Source organism: Cephus cinctus, unplaced genomic scaffold (genome assembly GCF_000341935.2).
Source record: "Cephus cinctus unplaced genomic scaffold, Ccin1 Ccin1_scaffold1780, whole genome shotgun sequence".
In the NCBI taxonomy this organism is placed as follows: domain Eukaryota; kingdom Metazoa; phylum Arthropoda; class Insecta; order Hymenoptera; family Cephidae; genus Cephus; species Cephus cinctus.
Window position 1 is genome coordinate 180011 of NW_014333995.1, and position 11224 is coordinate 191234.

At 44.0% G+C, this 11224-nt stretch overlaps 1 protein-coding gene and 1 long non-coding RNA gene across 6 annotated transcripts in view; one reads left to right on the forward strand and one right to left on the reverse strand.

Annotated features, from left to right (window-relative positions):
* Positions 1-11224, forward strand: part of LOC107273680 (myocyte-specific enhancer factor 2) — a 29655-nt gene that overhangs the window by 6743 nt on the left and 11688 nt on the right. The window contains exon 1 of one of the 5 annotated variants that reach the window (XM_015752115.2): positions 4808-4946. The exons of 3 other annotated variants lie outside the window; for them this stretch is intronic. The gene's annotated coding sequence lies outside the window, so the exon portion shown is untranslated. Of the gene's footprint in view, positions 1-4807; positions 4947-5558; positions 5694-11224 lie in introns of those variants that run through there. One more of the 5 variants, XM_015752114.2, reaches the window with a different exon arrangement.
* On the reverse strand, positions 4796-5363 carry LOC112495252. The gene is made up of 3 exons (XR_003061619.1): positions 5232-5363; positions 5060-5159; positions 4796-4931 (listed from the first exon to the last, which is right to left on the reverse strand). It is a non-coding gene; the product is annotated as an uncharacterized LOC112495252 (long non-coding RNA).

An 11224-nucleotide genomic window follows, 5' to 3' on the forward strand; every position in this document is an offset into this window, starting at 1 on the left:
GGGGGTGGGGGTCCTAACGACGATCGGTTGCATCATCGAGAGGATTTTGAAAGCAAGATAAGATCCGACGGTTGGTATCCTGGAGTTTTTAAGGACTAGGATTAGGAGGATAAGGACTCCAAGAGAGGAAGGAGGTTGCTAAGTCGGGGATGAGAGTCGAAGGTATAATGTCTGTTGCTGGTAGCAGCGTCGGTACGGTAATGGTAGAAGCGCTACTGGTACTGCTGGTTCTGGTGGTGGTGGGTGGTGGGTGGTGGTGGTGGTGGTGGTGGTGGTGGTAGTTGCGATGACTACGTCCGACGTCGGCGGTGGGGGGGAGAGGTTCGAGTGTGGTCGGTGGGGACGCTGCGACGCCGGGCGTCCGATGATCGCGCCTTAAAAGGTTCGACGCCGCACGCGCCCAACAGCTGCCACCTCGTTCCTATCCCTCCTTCTCTTTTCTTCTCTTCTCTCTCCTTTCTTCTTCTTCTTCTGGCTCCTTCCTCTTCTCTCTCTCTCTCTTCTTATTTTCTTACTACTTTGACTTTCTTCCTTTTCTTCTTCCTCCTTTTATTCTTCTTGTCTACCATTTTCTCTCTCTGTCCTACTCGTGTCCTGTATATGTACACCTACGGCTAGCACCGATTCACATAGAGACCACGTACACAGCCTGCTGGGCCACTCGGTTGGTTGATGTTTGGCTCCTCTCTCTCTCTCTCTCTCTCTCTCTCTAAGAGTCCACGGGTCCGCCAGTTGTACTGGGTTACCCAGAGTCAGCCCTCCGGATCTCCTGGCACAGCCGCGGTGTCGCGTTTCAAGCGAACGCACCGCCTGAGCACGCATTACCTATGTCGGCCGTCGATACAATTTCCTGTCCAGTAGGATGATCGGTTATCGTGCTAGAGAATTTAAAATATATATATATATATATATATATATATATATATATATATAGATTGGATAAAAGAAAAGAGAGAGTGAATTAGAAAGATACAGCAATCATCGAGCCATGTATGTAAGAAAGTTGTACAGGAGGGTCGGGGATAATTGCGAAAATTCTCGTGGAACCGATCACGGAGATCGATCTAGGCTGCTACGTGGTGACGATCAATTAAGAGACTCAGGAATAAGTTTGAGAAGACGTGGGAAATATTTTTTTTTTTTTTTTCTTCTTAGTTGGTACAGCTCCTTCGATCAGCCTTCGTTATCTCACTCATCGCCCGATGCGCTTCTCAGTTTCAGATTACAGCCTCCGGTCTGTATCCACGCGCGCGGAAAGATAGAATTAAGGACCCCGACACTCGACCTGCGAAACTTACCGGATGGCTGTATCATTATTTGCTTGTTATGAGTTCTCTAGTTGTTCTTGATACTGGTACCTGATACTTTTTTTTCTTTCTAATCGATTGATTTCACGTGATTCTGGAGAAGTCCTTAATTATCCCGTCTCATCGATTTATCCCGGTGCCACACGAGGTTAAATATTGTTTTTGGGCTGTACAATGGAGTTTGCCTTGCTTAGGGTTCGACCAGGCTGCGTCCGTGGTGACGGTCGTGTCGGCACTTGCGAACGAGGCCTTTGGATTAACGTGAAATTATTATTGAGATAACTGAGGAGTCTCAAGCAAAATACGTCTCATGGAAATACACGTAGTCACGTGGCTTTGAATTACGGGGACTCTCGGACGCGCTCTCAATGTAAAAGCAAGGAAGCAACGGCAGAACGGCAGCAACAGCGCCGAACCACCCCACACGTGGCCAGGCGGCGCGAGTGCGGGACATGTGTTTTCCAGCCTCCTACAGAGATTGCTCCACGGGATAACGGCTGAGCACGCCCCACGTGCGACGCGATCCTGATACTACACAATGTGGAAGCGCCTCTTCCTCTTGAGGAAGTCTGGACACGCTCGATCCGAGAGAGAGAGAGAGAGAGACGAACCGGAAGCGAAGCTCCCCCTCAGACGAAAAGTCGAAAGGGTACGCTGTCTCGAAGCTTCGGTAAATTGTTGCCTCGTGCCATTTTGTTGTTGATTAAAAAAAAAAGAAAAATTAAAGAAAAAAACCAAGTCGAGCCAGGGTCGACCTCAAGATACCCAGAGCTGCCAGTCTTCGAGAGGGACTTAACTGGACTTAACTCGTAAATCCTCGGGATGAACTTTTGACACGTTGAACCTCGAGCAAGATCAGTAATCGAAGGTCCCAGCCGGAGGAAGTAGCGGCGATTAATCGATGGCTGCTGCCAGCAGTGGGAGCCTGGGCTCTACCTGCAAGCACCGGGCGCAGCTTGCCTCCCGAGGATGATTGATAAGCAGTGTAGTATGACCGTCCGCTGGGTGATGCTGGTGGCGATGGCGAGGGGGCAGGTGAGGCAGGACGAGAGTTCAAGGCACACGTCATTTACTTGAAGCACGTGCTCTGGTTTCTGGCGGCTGCTCCTGCTCAGCCTCAGCCTTCGGGTACTCCGACTCGGGCCTGCTGCTGGTTAAAATTAGCATCGAAGCTTTGACTTCGCCGTGTCATAGGACAAAGAATATGGCTGCTGCTGCTGCTGCTGCTACGATCTTCAATGTGTTTTTCTGAGTAAGCGAACTGGACTTGATGATTTTTTTTGGCAGTTCGCGATATGCTTCGTACCCCCCAGACGGCGTTGTCCTGGCTGATCTGGTACCTGGTGGTCCTTGAGTTAATGCTGAGATCGATGTATTCACCGGAGCTGGGAGAAAGCGGCTAGCGAGCCGAGGAGGATGCTGGGGCTGCCGAAGATGCCAGAATTAGGCGGGTATCACACCGTTCGGAATGTTCCTGCTGCATCGAGAGATTCTTCTGGGTCTGCTATCTATACGCGAGCCCAGGCTGAACGAGGGTAGCGAGAGTCTCTCTGGTCCAGATTACTCACGTGGAGATCAAGTCGCGTAGCCGTTTCGTCCCGATGGACCAATCGGACGTTTTCTCAACGAAATACGAAGCTCGTCGTCGAACGGGGGTTGCGGCCAGTCACGCGACACGTGGGATATACGCTCTTGGGGATGTCAGCCCTCCTGGACCGTATAGCAGAAACGCGGCACGCAGCCGGCTGTGCCCGTCAGCTGCCGACAGATTTATCGAGTGGCACGTGCCGATCCGGAGCAATGTCGTTTTACTTGGGTCTTTTTCTTTACGGCGCTTCGCGTTTTAAAAAAACGGCACGACCCCTCGCGCCACTCGCACCGCACTTACTGGATGCTGCGTATACTTTTATTTTTTTATTTACTTACGCACTGCCGATCCTGCTTGCTGCGGGTCCCTCATACCTTTGTAATCTGGGTTGAGATATTTTTTAAAGACTTTTTTTTTAAATAACAATTTACTTCTAACCTCTCTATCGGTTCATGGAAACGAAGTCGTCGGGCTCGTCCTTGTATATTATTTCTTTAATGAATGAATATCAGCAATTGCTTTATTATATTTGAGATAAATAGTTATAAGACGGATCCTCGTATCGGCGAGGCTTTGATGTTTAAGGTTGAAATTTTCAATATCACGTACTCCTAGAATGGCGATACGTTTCATATTTGAAATTGAGAAAATATTTAATGGCTCTTCTGTTTTTTTGTTTTTTTTTTTTGTTTTTTTGGTAGCCTATCTGACAGGCACTTTTTATTGCTGCCGGGGAGCCAAAGAGACTCGTGATTTATTATTTGGATAAATGGCAGGAATTTCGCAATCTTATGACTCGTAGCTTTTGGCTTGAAAGACGTTTTCGGGGTGCACTGGGATTCGATTAGTCGAGTAGGTATCCACTTCGACACTGTCGACTCATAAGGAATTCAGAAGACGTCCTTCTGTTTAACCAGATTCAATTTAGGTCGGATACTAATAGTAAATTTCACACGATGGGGCGGATCTTGTAATTCGATAGATCTCTTGTAAGGTGCGCAGTCTAGGATTCCATTGTACGGTATGACTTGTCAAGAGTTTACGTGGTACTTCCTCTTGCGCTTAAGACACAATTTTGACTAATTCGCTACTGAATTACTCAAGCTTCAGTGCATCAAATTTCATTTTCCTCTTGCCTCGATGTTCATTATTAAAATGCGACGGACGGATGCTGTCGGTTTAATGAACTCTCATATACACTGTCAAATCTGACGGGTACGGGAGCTAGGAATTCTATGAAATAAATTTACATTCCCGGTAACCATTATTCAACTAACTTGAAATCAGGTTATCCGATAATTAATGCAGTTTTCGTTCTATTTTTGAATCGGAGGAAACTTTATTATTGACGAAATCAATTGTTAAATTGACAAAAAAAAAAGTTCTAAATTATATACATGTCAATCGTCAGTTTATACATAGTTGTCGTGCCGTGTCACGTGTCATTGGGAAATTCATATACTTATGCAATTTGACCGTCGACCTGATCATCTTCATAAGAAAAATCAGTTTAGAGAACAAATGATACTCCGAGCCATCAAGCTCTGCAAGTGGAGAGGAAGAAAGTGTTAGAAAGTAGAATAGGGCATATAAGAGTGTAATGTAGCGAGGGAATAAGGAAATTGTGAAATTCAGTGGCGAATAGGTTATAAAGCCAGACGAGATTCCAGGTTGGTCTTGCGTCGGTCGTATAAAGAGAGCGAGAGCGAGAGCAAGAGAGAGAGAGAGAGAAGGCAAATAAGTAACCAAGAAAGAAGAAGAAAAGCGAAATTCTCGTTCGTAAATCCAAAGTCACGTTATAGTCTGGATGCTGGATGGCGTCGCGACGTCGTGCCGTTAGTCGAGAGCGGCCATCATCGTCATCGGGCGTCTCTCGGGGGGTGATGTGTCAGTTAGGTTAGTCACGTGGGTAGGGTACTAGGTAGCAGAGCCTGGGTATAGCTTAGATTCTCCCAAGGAGGTATAGGCTCTCCGGCTATATCGGTGGTATTTTGGTTTTGGCTTGGCTCGGCCCGTGCAGTTCTGGGAGTGAAGTTCTAAAAACAGCAGAGGTAAGTCCTACCAGCAGCTCGCAGCCTTTAGCATAGCCTAAGAGCGTCCGTCCGTTCGTTTCACTCTGTTCGCCGAGCGTATATCTCGCTCTCCCTTCGACTTCTTGACTTACCCATAGGTCGGTCCTCCTCTTCTTATAATACCCTACACACGGAGCGACGATGCCGGTGCTGATGCTGCCTGCCTGCCTGCTGCTGCTACTGCTACTGCCACTACGCACCCCGATTTATTTCTTCACACCGAAATTATTTTTGGTATCTTTTCCTCGGTTTGTTAATACTTACATGCTAAAATTGTAACCCCGCGCAACGTGTGCCTCGCTCCGAAAACGTTTTACAATCAAAGGCCCGCTTAGTTGGTTTGGCGCGCGCAGTCCATGCACCTCGGCGCCGCCTTTCGATTTTTAATGAGTCTCGTATAACCGGCGACGACTTTTGGTTTAACGCCTGTAACGTCGTCCTTCGAGTCTTTTGTCCTGTCGCTAAGTAGTCCCTTGTCCGTTATACGTACGCAACGTCGGTCGAGATCGGGTCGCCCTTACCGTACGGCCCTGAACGTCCATTCGATTTTACTACTGTATCGAGGAGGAGTGATATACCTTTTTTTTCTTTATTAAATTTTTTCTTTGCTTCTCGGCCGACTCGCAAGCTCTCGATTCGCGTTTCAGAACGTCTTACGCTTCTTAGTGAGAACACGGATTTCATTATTATTATTAATCGTACCATGGATACGCGACTACGTCCCATGTAAGTCTCATAGAGGATATAATTCAGTGCTTGGTGCTCTGAGGGATTATCCAACGAATTTTTCTGGTTTGACGTTTCTAGGAAAATGGGTATTGTTATGACGGGTGGCCGAGGGGGTCCTGTAGGGGGGAGATACCTAGCCTCCCAGCCAGTGTTTAAGAGCAGTGTCGACCGATCCAAGTGTCTCGTATCATTGACAATGTCACTTCGTATAGCTTCAGTTATTTCATAACCTACAAATGGTATTGCGCTCGTAAACGAATTCTATGCTGCGACGTCCAAAACGCCATCTTCAGTTGTATCGGCTGTCTTCTTGTATCGTCTGAAATTGGTCTCACGTTCTAGACAGTAATTCCGTTCTCACGTCAATCGATATCAGCACGGCTCGATATACGTTGCATTCGACGACAACGTCACGGGAGTCCGCGTACGATTTAAGGACAATGGATTCGCTCGAGTCTCTTCTTGCGAAGGGTCTGTGTGTGCTTATCGACGCCCTTTTATCTCTTCGTTATTTATTAATCGTTTACGACTAACTTGACGGCATTCGCGTATCCCCTTGTCCACCACCTGGTTCTTCGGACTCGTCGAATGGATGGAAAAGCGGCTGAAAACTCTAAACCGAGTCTTGGACGCTCCCGCGGTTTCGTTTGTTCGTTTGGCAATCGAGGTTTGGTTGGGTCATCAGACGCCATACTTATTTCTCTCCCCTTGCGTCCCTCCTCCCCTCTGTCTGTCGGCCGCTCGAGGAATTGCCAAATGGGACTGATATGCAAAGCATCGTGGCGTCCTCTTAGATACTATCTTCGCGGGGGAAACATTAGTTGGGTTCGTTCTTGATTTCAAGGATTATCGTTCACCGCACAATTCCTAATTACGCGTTTACCGCTGGACTGAAACTTCCTGTAGATCGGGGGTCCCTGTAGCAACTTTGGCTTGGGGCTATGCGCCGCGTTCTTCGATGGAAAGTTGACATTTTCTGTACAGTTATAATTGTGTTTGCACGCGTGGGACTTATCGGGCATCCGATCTGGGGCTGTAAAATGACTTTTGATTCGAAAGGACAAGTCAACAGGACACAACATGTCGCCACTCTTCAAGGCCTTTGAGGACGAGGCTTCAGGAGGGATCTCACGAAATTGGTTTGGACTTGTTGCGCATTCGCAAAGTCCAGCCGATTTGCTGGGCTTCCAGTAGACTTTGTTTGACGCGGGATTTACTACTTTTGAGAGTAGATAATTTTTGGGGGTTTTCTTTAAATTTGAATTTTTCGAGTTTCATATTTCATGGTTTCGCAATTTCTTTCGTTCGGGCTTTATCGCGATTTTTCGGCTTTTTTACGTTTTTAGTCGTTCCACGCAGGATTTGTTTGCTAGAGTGACTTTTTCCGGAGAGTATTTCCTTTTTTGTGTTTTTTTTTTTTTTTTTTTTTTTTTTTTTTTTTTTTTTTTTTTTTTTTTTTTTTTTTTAATCTTTCAGATAGCCACGATCTTCTCGGTAAGAGAACGTTAACTTGACTTGGGTCGTTTAACGTTTATTATTTTGATTTTCGAGAAAAACTCGTGCGTCAAACTTACTTTCGTTGGCTTTCACAATGGACGCTCTTGGCGTTTCTATCGCGCTATGGAAATACGCTGGATTTGGAAATATTCTTTTGTTTCGTTTAATCTTATTCCCGACATTTATTAAACCCCCTCGTTTGCCTTTTTGCGAATTCGCCGCTGAGTTTGCCTTGGCCAATGGGAACACGAGCGTAGCTCGAGGTGGCGTGTTGCTTCTATAAAAGTGACGTCACCTCCGGCACTATACAGTCCCTTTTTCTTGAATTCGTGCCAACTGCGCAAAACGCGTATTCCTCGGCGGTACGTGGCGCAGTTGTGACTCTCGTGTCTCGCTTTTTGGGATGCCTTTTAGAGTTGCCTATACGGGGATACGCGCTACAGATCGTTTCAGCTTGAAAGATCTTAACAGTTACTTCTGTGCTTTATCTAGTAAGCATTAAGAAAAATTGCTTGAATGGGCACTGTGAAATTTTCGGAAAAAAAAATTACTCTCTCTTGGTTCAGCGAAATGCCTACTTTTTGTTTAATCGAAACATCCACTTCAATGCTAAAGTTTAATTACGTGGCTTTCAAATACCTTAAGTAGCTCGAATACCAAGTACCAATTTTTTTTTTCTTTTTTTTTTTTCAAAAAAAAAATTTATCTTTATAGATTTATACTATCGAATGGATTCGAGCCGTCTGCGAGGATTCGACAGAATTGAATGAAATTCGAATACGTAGAAATTGATGACGTATTTGCTTTACGAGAGAAATTTTGATTTATAACAATAACTTACTTACATTGTTTTCTTACATCTATTCTCGTACCTGACCTCCTTCGCTAGCACATTAAATTCTTCACCTCGTAATTATATGCAATTTTCTGCATACGTAACGAGGTGCAACGATTAATCGAGGAGGAAGTTAAGGAACGGGAAAATAATACGAATATGAAAGTCGTTGAAATAATTTATAAAGATTCAATCACGTGTTTCGTTTGTATGGAAAAATTTTGTTGCAAAAGAATTCTTTTTTTCTTTTTTCTTTTTTTCATAGATTACATATATGAGACACGTGATTTAATCAGGCCTCGATCTTTCTTCATGTGTCACAGGCTGATTCGACGAATCCGGTGAAGTCACAGTCGAAACAGAGCACAGAAGCGGTCGGGGACGCTCCTTAAGTCGGAAGGCCAGATTGAGCGGATATCCGGTGCGTCGGCAGACGCCGCAGCTTCTCGACAGTGGTACAGCAGCCCTTCAGGGTTCAAGGCTACCCTTCGTTCGGGGTAGCTTCGTACTTTTTAACACTAGCATTTCTGTCCTTTCCTACGGAATACGAGGTTTGGCCACCACCTGGTATTTTCTTTTGCTCTTTCGCCCCTTCCTACGTTCAGGGGCCGTCTCTTGTTTTATAGGGACCAGATACTTACCCGGAGTTATTAGAATATCCCTAGATCGTTTTCGATCAATTTAACTAGATTGCCCAGTTTTGTTTTTTTTTTTTTTTTTTTTTTTTTTTTTTTTTATATTACCTAGTAAAGGCGATTTAATCAAACTGGGATTGTTTTTATTTAAACATGTTTTTCTACGAATTTTACTTTTTCCAGCGACCGGGTTACGTCGTCGGATTTAGACAATTTTCCGATATTTATTCTCGATGCATCTTTCGGATGTCTGATTTTATTATTTCATCCGGATATTTCTGGATACATTTGGTACTTCAGGTCAGGCGGTCAATCTGGAATTATCCAATAATTAGGATGGACTTTTAGCAGGTTATGTTTGAAAATTTGATGACTCCGGTGCACCAGCACTCGTCTATGACCAAGATAGTTTCGTCTTTCTCGATTTCATCGATTGGGTACACTCTCCGAGTTTATTTGCGATTTACAGGAAATTTCTGAGCTTTTTTAAAACCTCGATTCGTAAACGTTATTTCGGTTTTTAAATTTCTATGAAAAATATTGATTGCTCGCGGCAGCGGAATTGTGGTTTAATTATTTGACTCGGCCGAATGCTGAATAAATACGTGAGTCAAATTATGAAGGAAAAGTTTTTTTAACGGTATAGTCAAATTTTTTTTCTATCACCTAATCGTCTACTCGACCACCTGATAAAGATAGACGAATCTTCACTGTAACCTGTTATCAGTGTAGATTGCAGGTTTGAAAAAAATTTTGAAAAATGAAAATTTCAACAATGCCAAACATCAGTATCGTGTCATTCTTTGGTATGTTTATCGCGATAATTTTGTTTCCATATTTCTTATCATAATTTTCACTTTTTTTTTGTATTCTCAACGTGAACTTTTATTGTCTTCTCGTTTTACATGTGTCTTATCGCTCCGTGAATATAGATGTTTTGGAATTCTGTATTACTCGCGTATATCGCTGTTATAGAAAATTTCAAATTCTTCCCTTCGTCGAGTATTTGAAATCTGAATCTTTGTCTCCTTCCAGTCATCCTGCCGATAACGTAGGAATCGTACAAATATTTATTGATCTGTCCCATTATTCATCTATTGATCCTCGAATACAAAATTAATTCCACTTCTACCCGAGACCATAGAATTTCTTTAGTTCTCTAAACAACAAACGTATGTATTTATTTGTTAATTTAATAAAAAGTACAATTGCACAGGTCGATCTGCAAAGACGAGATAACGGTCACGCAATTGAGTTAGTCTAATTAAATGAAATCCATTCGTACATTGCCTAGTACAAATCTTTACTGTTATTTATGCAAACAAGTGTACTTATGCATTTGCACATTTTTTTTTTGTCGCAAATAAATAAAATTCCGTCATTATCGCTAACATTACCCTGAGCTTCGTCGTATCGCTTTTTTTTTTTTTTTTTTTTTTTTAAGGGACGAAGAAAAATGTACGATCATCAAGGTCCTCGATTCGTTCGTGATTGACGTTCATTTGAATTGGATGGAAATTTCATAAATTCAGCAAATATCGATACAGTGAACTGCACTTAACGGTCTCCTGAAAATTTGAATACACAGCGTTCTATTTACCAAATGGATATCTCCGAGCGAGCGACGTTGGAATATTTGCCGTTCTAATTGATTAATGGATAAATGGCTTCGGTGTTTCCACTGAAATCGTATCGACAGTTCAAGAACTGACTTATGGCAATTACAAATTGATTGCTCGAATCGAAAATCGTCTCTAAGCAAATAATTCAGCGATGGGCATATATACCAGTAAGCTCGAAGTGTGTATTTTGAATTTTGCAAAACTCGTGAATAATGCAAAGTCAAATTTTCGTCTAATTAAAGAAATTCCCACGATCGATCATATTTATCAGTTTCAATGTAATATATATGTATATAAAAAATTAGACCACCTTCGTAAGCGCGTATCTGCATCTCGTTGTCAGATACGACTTCATTATACACGGATCGTTAGGGCTACAGACGTAATTAAAAGCTGTGCTAATTACAGTCAGATTGATACGAAGACGCGTCGCTGTACAGTAGATAACGATGAAGATGAAGATACGAGAGCGTAGTGTATAAGAGCAAGCGTGTTCGGGGAAAGTGATGGGGAAAAAAAATAAAAATGGTAAACAACAAGAGAAAGGAAGAGGAAAGAAAATTGCGAGAGAAAGATAAGGAGAGCGAGAGAGAGAAAGAGAGATGGAGAGTAAGATCAAGATACGAGGGTGGAGAGGGGAGTAGCGTCGGAGGAACACTGGGGGATGTAAGAACGGCGGTTCGAGGGCAGGGGGATCAGAGGGAGTGGGCGTAAGGAGCGGGATGGTGAAAAGAGGGAGAGCGAGAGAGACAGAGCGAGGGAGGAAGCCACGAGAGGGAGCGAGAGAAGGATTACGTTGGGCGGCGCTGAACGACAGCGCCGAGTGTCGCCTTGGCGGTGGCGTTGGCGGTGGTGTTGGCGACGCCGACGTCGACGACGGCGACCGACGACGACGGTAGCCGCCGAGAGTGGGAAGAGGGTTGCGGAGGTTTCGGGGCG